This window comes from Equus quagga, chromosome 5 (genome assembly GCF_021613505.1).
Source record: "Equus quagga isolate Etosha38 chromosome 5, UCLA_HA_Equagga_1.0, whole genome shotgun sequence".
In the NCBI taxonomy this organism is placed as follows: Eukaryota; Metazoa; Chordata; class Mammalia; order Perissodactyla; family Equidae; genus Equus; species Equus quagga.
The window spans coordinates 20762017-20771879 of record NC_060271.1 but is presented as its reverse complement, the minus strand read 5'-3'; positions in this window follow the sequence as shown (position 1 = coordinate 20771879).

Below are 9863 nucleotides of genomic sequence, written 5' to 3'. Positions count from 1 at the left end.
CCAAGGTCACACAGCTTTTGGGAGATAGAACCAGAATTCAGATCAAATTTCCAAAGACTACACTGGCACTGTGTTCTGCTCCCTGGGCTTGTTAGGCTTGCTGCACTCTACTTTGGGGGACCTTCGTTGTCTCCTGCAGCCCAACTGCTTGGCATCTTCTAAATAGTTCCGGTCTGGGTTGCTAGCTCTGCTTCACGCATCATCCTCACCTAGCGAAGTCACTCACTTCTGGTTCCAGGGTCCCTGCCCTGCACCCTGTGCAGCCTCACCTATCTGCCCCCTGGTCCTGCCTCCGCTACCTTCAGAAGCCAGAGTTCTGTGCAGAGCTGGAAATGTCTGACTTGCCCACAAAAGACATCCCACTGGGGAGGGGTCCAGTTCCGCCACCACTATCTTTGCTGACACCTCCATCAACGTACATCTTCCTAAAGACAACAGACATTTATCCCTGACAGTCAGAGGCGCAATTGTAATCAGATGTCAGCCGTCTGAATTCTGTTGTCAACAAATTGACAAGGAGTCTTCAGTCAGTGGAAAAGGACTGGAGGGGACGGTTGGGGAGGGCGCCGGAAGCACCCCGTCCTCTGCCAGAACCATCTCCCCTGGGCCAGGGCTGGGCTTCAGCCGAGGGGCAGCTGGCTGACTTGCAGGACACATGACAGACACGGAGGAGGAAATATGAACATCTTGGGCCGAATGTAGCTGGCTCTGGGTCTAGCTAAACAAACTTGGACATGGATGCGGAGAAGGGAGAATAACAATGAAGGATAGTGGGAGACACAACAGGTGCTCACTGATATCCGGGTCTTTTCTCCACCCTGGGGAATTGGGAGACGCTCTCCTGTCTTGAATTGCAGCTATGAAGGGTCACGTGTCCAGCTCTAGTCTATGAAATGTGGGTGGAAGTAGCATGTGTCCCTTCTAGGCCGAGGCAGCGAAAAGCACTATGTGATTCTTCAGTCCATTTATTCCTTTGCCGAGGCAGTTATACAGAAGGTTGAGATGGTGGAGCCACAAGATCGAAGCAGCCTGGGTCACTGATTTCCACAATGGAGGACAACTGTCCCAGATGGTTGGAAAGCCACAGAGAAATAAACATCATCGTGTTAAGCCACCAACGCCACTGGGGCTGTTTGTTGCTGCAGCATAGCCTGTCCTATCCTGACTAATGCAAATGCAGTTTATTGATCACCTACTGTATGCCAACTATTGTGGTAAGTGCTGTATACGGATCATCTCTCTAAATCATCACAACTCCCCTTCCAGGCAGGACCTGTGATTGACTGCATTTTGCAGATGAGGAAACTGAGGCTAAGTGGGATTAAGTCACGTCCACATGTTATCACACAGCTAGTAGGCAGCAGAGCTGAAAGTGAAGCTCAGGTCTGTCTGATTCCAGAGCTGGAGTTCTTAGCACACAGATTCCAGAGAGTCCACCTTCATTTTTCTGCCCTTATTGCGCTCCAGGCATCAGGGCTCGCTAGGACCCAGGGGAGCCTTCGAAAGCAGTCTCCAGAGTGTCCCAAGCACTAGTTGGGTCCCTGAGTGGAGTCAGTCAAGGGCCACAGGCACCCCAGTCTCTGCTCCCGTGGAGTTCACCGTCTGGGGAGGGACCAGCTAAGCAAAAGTGTGGCGGATGGAATGAATGTTGTGCGTGTGCGTTGTGTGTGCAGGTGTGCGCGTGCGTGTGTGCACAAGTGAGGGTGGGATAGAATAGGTTAAGAGAGGAGGCTGGTCTGGCTGGTGTGGCCGATGGGGAGGGAGGAGGCTGTGCCCAGACCAGAGAGCTCAAATGGAGCCCCCCGGCCTTGACTGGGGAGAAGTGGGGGTGTTGGGTTTACTGGGGGCTATGGGTCTGCCCTCTACCCATAAATCCTCCCCAAGGGGACCTCAGTCTCCCTGACCTCAGTTTAGGAGGCAGAGGACGGCATCAGGGTCCCTCTTCCCGCTTCTTGGGTTACAGAGTGGGGCTAATGACCCCAGGAAGCAGAGTGACAAACGCATTTGTGGACTGCGGTCATACCTGCCCTCCCAGAAGGCAGTGAGCGCAGGGATGGCTCAGTTTTAGCCTTTGTGGCATGAAAGGCTGTGTCCTGGGCTCGGGATAAGATGGCACGTAGCATACAAAGAGGCAGACAGACGTGGGTTTAAATCCCGCTTTTACCACCTGTCCCCAAGTGACCTTGAACATGTCCCTTTGCTTCTGATTGTCAGTATCCTCATGCGATGAGTGAGAACCATCACATTTCCTTTGAAAGCCACTTGTAAGGACTAACTGGCATGCGCTAAGTTTCTCTCCCTCCCTCCCTTCCCACCCATTTGGGCACACTCCCCCCAGCAGCCTCTGGATGACAGAGGCCGGGCCCCACTTCCTCTCTGGCTGGGGAGCTCTCCTTGGACCCTTCTCTGGACCCACAGAAGAGGCCCGAGAGGGTCACCTGGGGCCCAGCTGCGGGCGGCCCTGCCTTCATCCAGAAAAGAAAGATCAACGTGAAATAAACGTCCCCCAGCTCCTCCCAGCATCGCATCCCCGGAGTGAGTTTGCAGGCGGAGTAATGTATGGCTCCATTTTTAGATGTTGCCGAATTCCATTTGCTGGAGATCTGTGTTTTATTGCCGTATCAGTGTTTCTAAATTGCACTATATTTTCTTAGCTTGATGGGAATTTACAGCACTCGGATTGGAGCGAAATTGGGCTCTCCCCGAGGCTCGGAAATCACTGGGGTCCATTGCTATGGCTGCTGCCACCTCCTTAGACGGTTTCTGCTAATTATTCATATTAAGAAGAATCCAGATCTGAGAAAGGAGGCCCAGGAGGCCCACTTGGTGAGACATTCATGAGAGCCGCTCCCATGGGGATCTGGGCCGCCCAGGATGACGCGGGAGGGCTGCGGCGTGGGGCACTGAGAAAGAGATGAATTCCAGGCTGGGGAGCTGGGGAGGGCCCAACCAGCAGCCAGCCTCGGGCCTGGCAGGTCCCAGGGAGCACGAGACATTAGGTTGTCAACCAAAGTAACAGGAGTAATAATGCTGCTCCTTTGTCCCTGTGGTGGCTTCGAAGCATTTCCATGTCTTTTTGATTCTCCAGTGAGGAAAGGAGGACAGGGACCAAGGTCCAGAGAAACCCCATTTTACAGATGAGGAAACTGAGGGCCTACGGGACCAAGGCCGACGATAGAGCTGGGATTAGAATCCAGACTGGTCCTCACTCTCCCCTGCACACTTGGTGGGTTTTGGGCCCCTCTCCATTTCCACACAGGAGACTTGGAAGGGGTGCTCTCATTTCCAGAGCCCTTGCTATGTGTCAGGCACCGCACCAAGGATCCCCGGCATCATCTCATTTAACCCTCCCGCAGGTGGGTACTACTCAGTCCCTTTCACAGAAGAGCCTCAGGATGGTAAGCCACTTTTGCAAGGTCACACAGCCACTTCTAAGCGGTAAAGCTGAGATTCAGCCCCAGGAATATCCGATTCCGAAGCCTGTTCTTAGCCACCTTGCTCCACTGCTCCCAGTGACACCAGCTAATCCAACTCCTGCTGCTGTGGGAAGAATGGGGTGGGAATCCTGATGCATTCTGGGAGTCAGATGGCGCCTGTCTGGCACTGACATTCAGCAGGCTGCGGGCGTGCGCCAGGAAAGCCAGGGTGCTCGGGCTGCACCTGCATTTGAAATTCACAATTTCCCCAGCTCCAGCCTCCCAGGATGACGCAGCACCACCCAAGGCATTGGGCAAGGATGGGGAGGGAGTCCCGAGGACCCAGCTGGGGACTGCAGGAAGTTCTGGCCTGACTCTCTGGCAGGTCCTGGCCGTTTATCTCACTTGGCAGTGATCCTCTGTCTAAAAGCACGTCCGACGTTTTGTGCAATAAAGTTAATGGACTTCTCCATCCTGGAGCAGCTGAATTCTCTTGGAGCAGATGCTGAGGGTTATGGATGTTCTAATTAGGAAGCTGCCTTTGGCACTGAAGAGAGGAGGGGAGGCTCCTGACGTTGCTCGCCCTGCAAAGACCTCCTGCCAAACTGCCTTCTCCAAGCTTGCAGGGGCAGGCACGCTGCAGCGGACGACAGGCATGCTTTTCTTCTCTCCCATCTCCCCCTTCCCTTCCAGCACCAAAGGTCCTCTTCATTTCCAAAAGTGACTGAGAGGACTAGGCGGGACGGCCCTAGCCTCCCGAGTCTGAGCAACCACAAACGGGTTTGAGCATTGCAATCGAATAAAACTTACAAGCAAGTTAATCTGACACATTTATTGATGTGCATAATTGTTATTGGGCTGCACTGCAATTAGACATAAATGGTAGGTCGTTCCTATGAGTGACTGTAATTAGTAATTCTCCTTTTTGGCCCAATCAAGTTTGGATTTTTTTTTCTATAAGCATAGAAGTTCCCTAGGGCCTGTAAACAGCATTGATTATTGACTGTTTTCTGATTCACTCGTTCATTTATTCATCTACTCTATCCACTCTATGAAATGGACGTGCAGCCTGGGGGCCTCATTCTGGTTCTCACTGCACGGTTGTGGGCACGTTAGTCTACTTCTCTCAGCCTCAGTTTCCACATCTGTAAAGTGGGGAGAGTATCCCCTAGCTCATAGGGTTATGGAGAAAATTCTGTGAGATGAGGTAGGCAGAGTGCTGAGCACTGTAGCAGGTCTGAGATTGTCGCTCAACTAGTTGGAACGTATTATTATTATTTTGTTATTCATGACAACCCCTCCTGGAGAAGAAAGGGTTGAGCACTAAGCTTTGAAACTTTTGGTCATCAGGTGAGAGGGTGAATCTGAGTGTGGGGTCCCTGTCCCTTAGACTTTGTAGGGGCCTGGAGGTCAGCCTATACAAGAGGGCACAGAGCCAGTGACACTGGGGTCATGGTACCTGCTGTGGCCTCATCCTCCCCCACCAGTGAGGGGGGATGAGAAACTTCTGGTTTTCCATATCTTCCGTCTTACGATGGCCCAGCCATTGGGAAACGTGGGGCTGAGTCGGACTGCCCTGTAGAGGAAAGTGCCCACGTGGGGCAGAGGCTCTTATGAAGTGCTTGGACCTCTTCCTGTCCAAGAGGATGGCTTATCAGACTTTAGAAAATTCTTAGTGATCCGAGGCTGAATTGGGGGAAGGAGGGGCAGCTGATCCTCATGGCAAACTAGGAGAAAAGCCTTTGGGCCAGAAGGACTGGACAGAGGCCAGCCCCTTCTTGGAGGAAAATCTCCCCACATCTGGGAGCTGCTGGACTCACTGGGGTGAGCGTGTGCTGGGAGAAAATGGACAGGGAGACAGCCTGGAGAAGGCAGGGCCTGGGGGTGCTCTCAGCGAGGCCAGAGCTGCAGGAAGGAGCATGTGGGAGGCCTGGCAGGAAGCCTGGGAGCCTGTGTTGTGAGCAGGGGTTGGGGGCGGAGGGCCAGGAGGTAGTGAGGCACTGGTGGCTCCTTGAGCTGGGCGAGCAGACAGCCCTGGGTTAACCCTGCCCCACTGCTTCCTCGCTGGAGCTTGGGCAAGTGGTTTAACCCATCTGAGCCTCAGGCTGCTCATCTCTAAAACGAGATCAGAGCAGGTGCTGTCAGTGTCTTGCACATCTCACCTGTCCTTACCCCTTCCACATGACTGCCTGACTGTCACCACCTGCCCTGCTTTCCCTGAGACTTTATCCTCCCCCAGAGCCCACCTTGCCACCTGTGGCATGCCAGAAGCACCCAAGATTAACAACCTCCAGGGGCCAGCCTAGACCAAAGATTGGGGTATACATACCCCAGCTCCCTCCCCCTTTATGGGAAACTGAGATTCATGTTCTAGCTGCACCCAGAGGTCCCCAGTCACTTCCCACCTTTTCCCTTACATCCTTCTGTGCTGGCGACTCAGTCTTCAAGTGGCTCCAGCTATTGAGGGATTGGGGACAGAGGCCTGAGCCAGGCTGCGCTGACATTTGGGTTTTTGGAAATAAAGAATGAGGACACTCCTGGGTCGGAGGCAGGACGTGCAGGCCTGTCTAGCAGGAAGCCGCGTGTCCCAGGGTGGGGTGGCTGCTCCGGAAGCCGTCTCCACGGGGCCTTCTCATCCCACATCCTGTCTGGAGGCCAAGGCAGGCAATAAATCCCCTCGGTGGAGCTGGTCCCAGCATGGGCCACCCTGCAGAAAGACTTCATCAGCGGCCTCATTTGCATAAGATAATGAAACCGCAGTAAAAATAGTAAAAGAAAAAATGGCCTGGCAACTTTGTTTCCATAATGACAGATGCTTCTTAAACACTCAGCTTCTGTTTCCCAAGGAAGTGCCATCAAGGGCCCGGGGGAGCCGCCTGCCCCAGCCCAGCCTGATTCTTGGAATGGCAACTTGCAGGCCGAGGCCCTGACCTCCTCCTGCTCCTGGCTCATTCCTCATGGACCTCGGGGGACAGAAGTGGGAGAAGGGGAACTGACAGACGAGCAGAGAAGGACCCTCACAGATAGTGAGCCTGATGCCTCACACTTAACGTGTGCTTTCAGAGGCAGCTTTTTCTTTCATTCTCCCATGAGCTCCCCGAGGAGGTCAAAATGGGCATCCCCACACCACAGGTGAGTAAACTAAGGCTTATAAATGGTCCATGGTCTCCTGCTTAACTTGAAGCTTGTCTCTGATTCTGAGTCCCTGTCTCCCGACATGAGTGACGGGAGGCCCTTGCCCTGGGAGATGGCAGGAGAGAGGGTGGGTCCCTGACCCAGGGGGTGGTGGGGACCTGTAGGGGGTGGGAGCCTGCTCAGTGGGTCTCAGACTTCAGTGCTTCGAGCAGGATGAGATGACTACAGGCAAAGGAAAGGGAGCCCTTGACATCAAGAGTAGAATTATGTGGGATGGGACTTCCCCCGACCTAGAGGCCAAAAAAGAACCCAACCAGAATCTGCTTCAGAACCATCTTGTCCCATCACCTCCAAGCCACCAGGACTGCAGTGACTGCCTCAGAAGCACAAATAACGACAACAAGAATAATAATGATGATGATGAATAAAATAATGGAGAAAGGGGTTGTTCCCCCAACTCAGAGGGAAACCTCTAGTCGAGTCCCACTTGTCTGAATGGGGGAATCCTTTACCATGCAAATACCTTCCCACTAAGTCTTCAGGATGGAGCCCCAATTTCCTGATTGAATGAAAGAGGGCTTGGTCACACGGCGTGGGGAGGGTGGGGTCCAGGTGAATCCTCAGGGTCCAGATGGCTCCTATTGTGCAAGCTGGCCAGTGGGAGCCTCCTGGGTGCTAAGGAAGGTGTCCGCATGGAGGCCCCGAGAAGGAAGTCTGGCGAGGCACATCCCCGGGCTCGCTACCGGCCTCCTGCAGGTGGAGAGTGGGATCCACTCCCTGAAGCTCCTGGGGCTTGCAGCTGAGTGTGCATGCTCAGGCCCACCCTCCACCTCGCTCCATTTCTGTCTGGCAGTCCTGCTCTGGGTTCCCTCCTCCAGCCTGTGGAATCTTTGGCCTAACTTGCAAGGTGGTGGAAGGGCAACGGGATCCTGTGTCCTCCAGACGTTTTGGGTCTTCGACCAGGACCCAGACCTTTGAACTTAAAAGCTGAGTGTTTGGCCACCTTTGTTTTCTGATTCCTTGTGCCTGGCTAGTCTGGCTCTTGGCATCTTGGGGAGGGGTCCAGTCATTTGATCCTTTCCCTCCGTGATGAAAACTGTCATTGGTTGAGCTGTACAGATGCTAGGCCGGTACAATCCATCCAATCCCTATGACAAGCCTCTGAGGTGGGTCTTAGTCTCCCCATGTTGCAGGCAAGGAAAGTGAAGCTTAAAGAAGACACAGGGCAAGGGGCAGAGGCTAGGAAGTTAAACTCCAGAGTGACCTTGAACCTGGAGGGACTCTGGCTATCCCCTTCAACCTAGATATCCTGGGGCTAGATGAGAGGGAAGAAGAGGGGTGTGAGGTGAGGGGCTCAGCTAATGAGCATTTCAGATGGGGAGAGTGAGGGGTGAGAAGGGGCGGGTCCAGCCCTGAGCTGCTGTTGAGTGGGGTGGACGGGACCGGCCTCCCTAGCAGGAGGGTCCCCAGCGGCCGGCGCCACACCACCGCCACCCTCTGCAGCTTCTCCTTCCTGCATGGGCGGTGGAGTCCAGCCTTGCCTGGAGCTTGTCAGCAACGCAGAATCTCTGGTCCATTCCAGACCCACTGAACCAGAACCTTCATTTTAACAGGATCCCCCCGGGATCTGTGTGCATGTTAAAGTTTGAGACGTGCGGGTTTCCAGCCCCTTCTCACCTATGCATCCTTCACTGAGCGCGTCCCCATCCGGCGCCCTCTGCTGCAGGTGTGGGCAGGCGGTTTGGAATTGGGACATTTTCACTGTAGGCATTTGCTGTTGGGCCCTGGAGCAGGGGGAGCTGGAACCAGGACTGAGGTGGCCATTTCCTGCTATGAACAAGGAAAGGAGACAGAGACATGGGGGCGGAGGGGAAAGAGAGAAAGAGAGAGAGAAGCTTGACTGTGCTTCCATCGGACCCCTTATAAGGAAGTCCCTTTTTGCTTCAGGTAGAGACAGTCTCTGTTCTTGCCACAATGATCCCTGACTGAGGAACCTTCTGCAAGGTTCTGCTCCTGGGGGCCTGGTGCACCAGGACTAGGAGCCAATGTCCTGGTGCCTGGAGACTGAGGAGCACGAAGAGCATTGGCGGAGGAGAGGCTGAGGCAGAAACGGCTCAGCTAACAGCACCTGGGCCTGAGCCGCGAGTCACATGGCTGCCCCCGCTCCCACCTCAGGCCTGGCCTCCTGATTTTCCTCCTCTCCCTTCTTTGCCCCTCCTCTGTCAGGAGGTGGCAGGGCAGGGAGGAACCTCCCCTCTTGAGGGGGAGGGTCCTGGGAGGGGCAGAATGGAGAGAGAATGTGTTTGGGAGTCAGATAGCCGCATTTCGTATCCCAACTCTGCGTATGGAGTGCCACACTGACTAGCTGTGTGACCTTGGGCAAGTCCACTCACTTCTCTGATCCTTTGCTTCCTTAACTGTGAAATGCGATTACAACAGTGGCTGCTTGAGAGGGTCATTGTTCAGTCCATGGGAAATGGGTATAAAGTGCTGGCAGTGATGCTGGGCTGGTACCAACTGCCTGGTGATGTGGGCTCCATTTCCTTCCTTGGGGAGGGAGCAGTGAGAGCCTCCTGGTAGGGAGAGAAGCAACACCCCCTGTTCCTGGGGGTGGGGTGGGAGTGACAGGCAAGGCCCAGTGTTGTTTCCTTGCCTCCTGGAGACAGAGCTGTGGAGACAGAGCGCTCCATGCCTGGGAGAGACAGCCAGGGGGAGGTGGGCTCTGAGAGGCAGAGGTGGGGGCTTCTCAGAGAGGCTGGGGGCCGGGGAGCTTCCGTCCTCTCCTGGCCCAATGCAAGGACAATTAGGGCCACCCGCTACCCCGAGATGCCTGGCTGGCCCTATTCCACAGCCTGGAGGGTCACAGATGGGCTTCTGGGCCAGGCTCTGAGCCAGGGGGGAGGAGTCTCCCCTCACTGCTCGCCACTCTATCCTGAGAGGGCTCAGCAGACAGTAGGTCTTAACTCTCCTTTCCTTTTCCTCCTTTTTCTTAATAAAAATTGTTGTCACTTATTGTTGGCTTATGATATGCCCAGCCTTGTGCTAAGTACTTAATGTGGTTTTCTTATTTAACCCCCACAACCACGCCACGAGGGGGAGGTTTTGATGATCATGCGTGTTATAGATGAGGAAACTGAGGCTCAGGAATGTGAAGTTGCTTGTTCAAGGTTATACACCTAGTAGGTGGTAGAGTTGGGACAAAAAAAATATTTGTTTAAGTCTCTGAATGGAAAGATGAATGGATGAATGGATAGATGGATGGATAGATGGATGGATGGCTGAACGGATGGATGGACTGAGGGTGGGTGGACA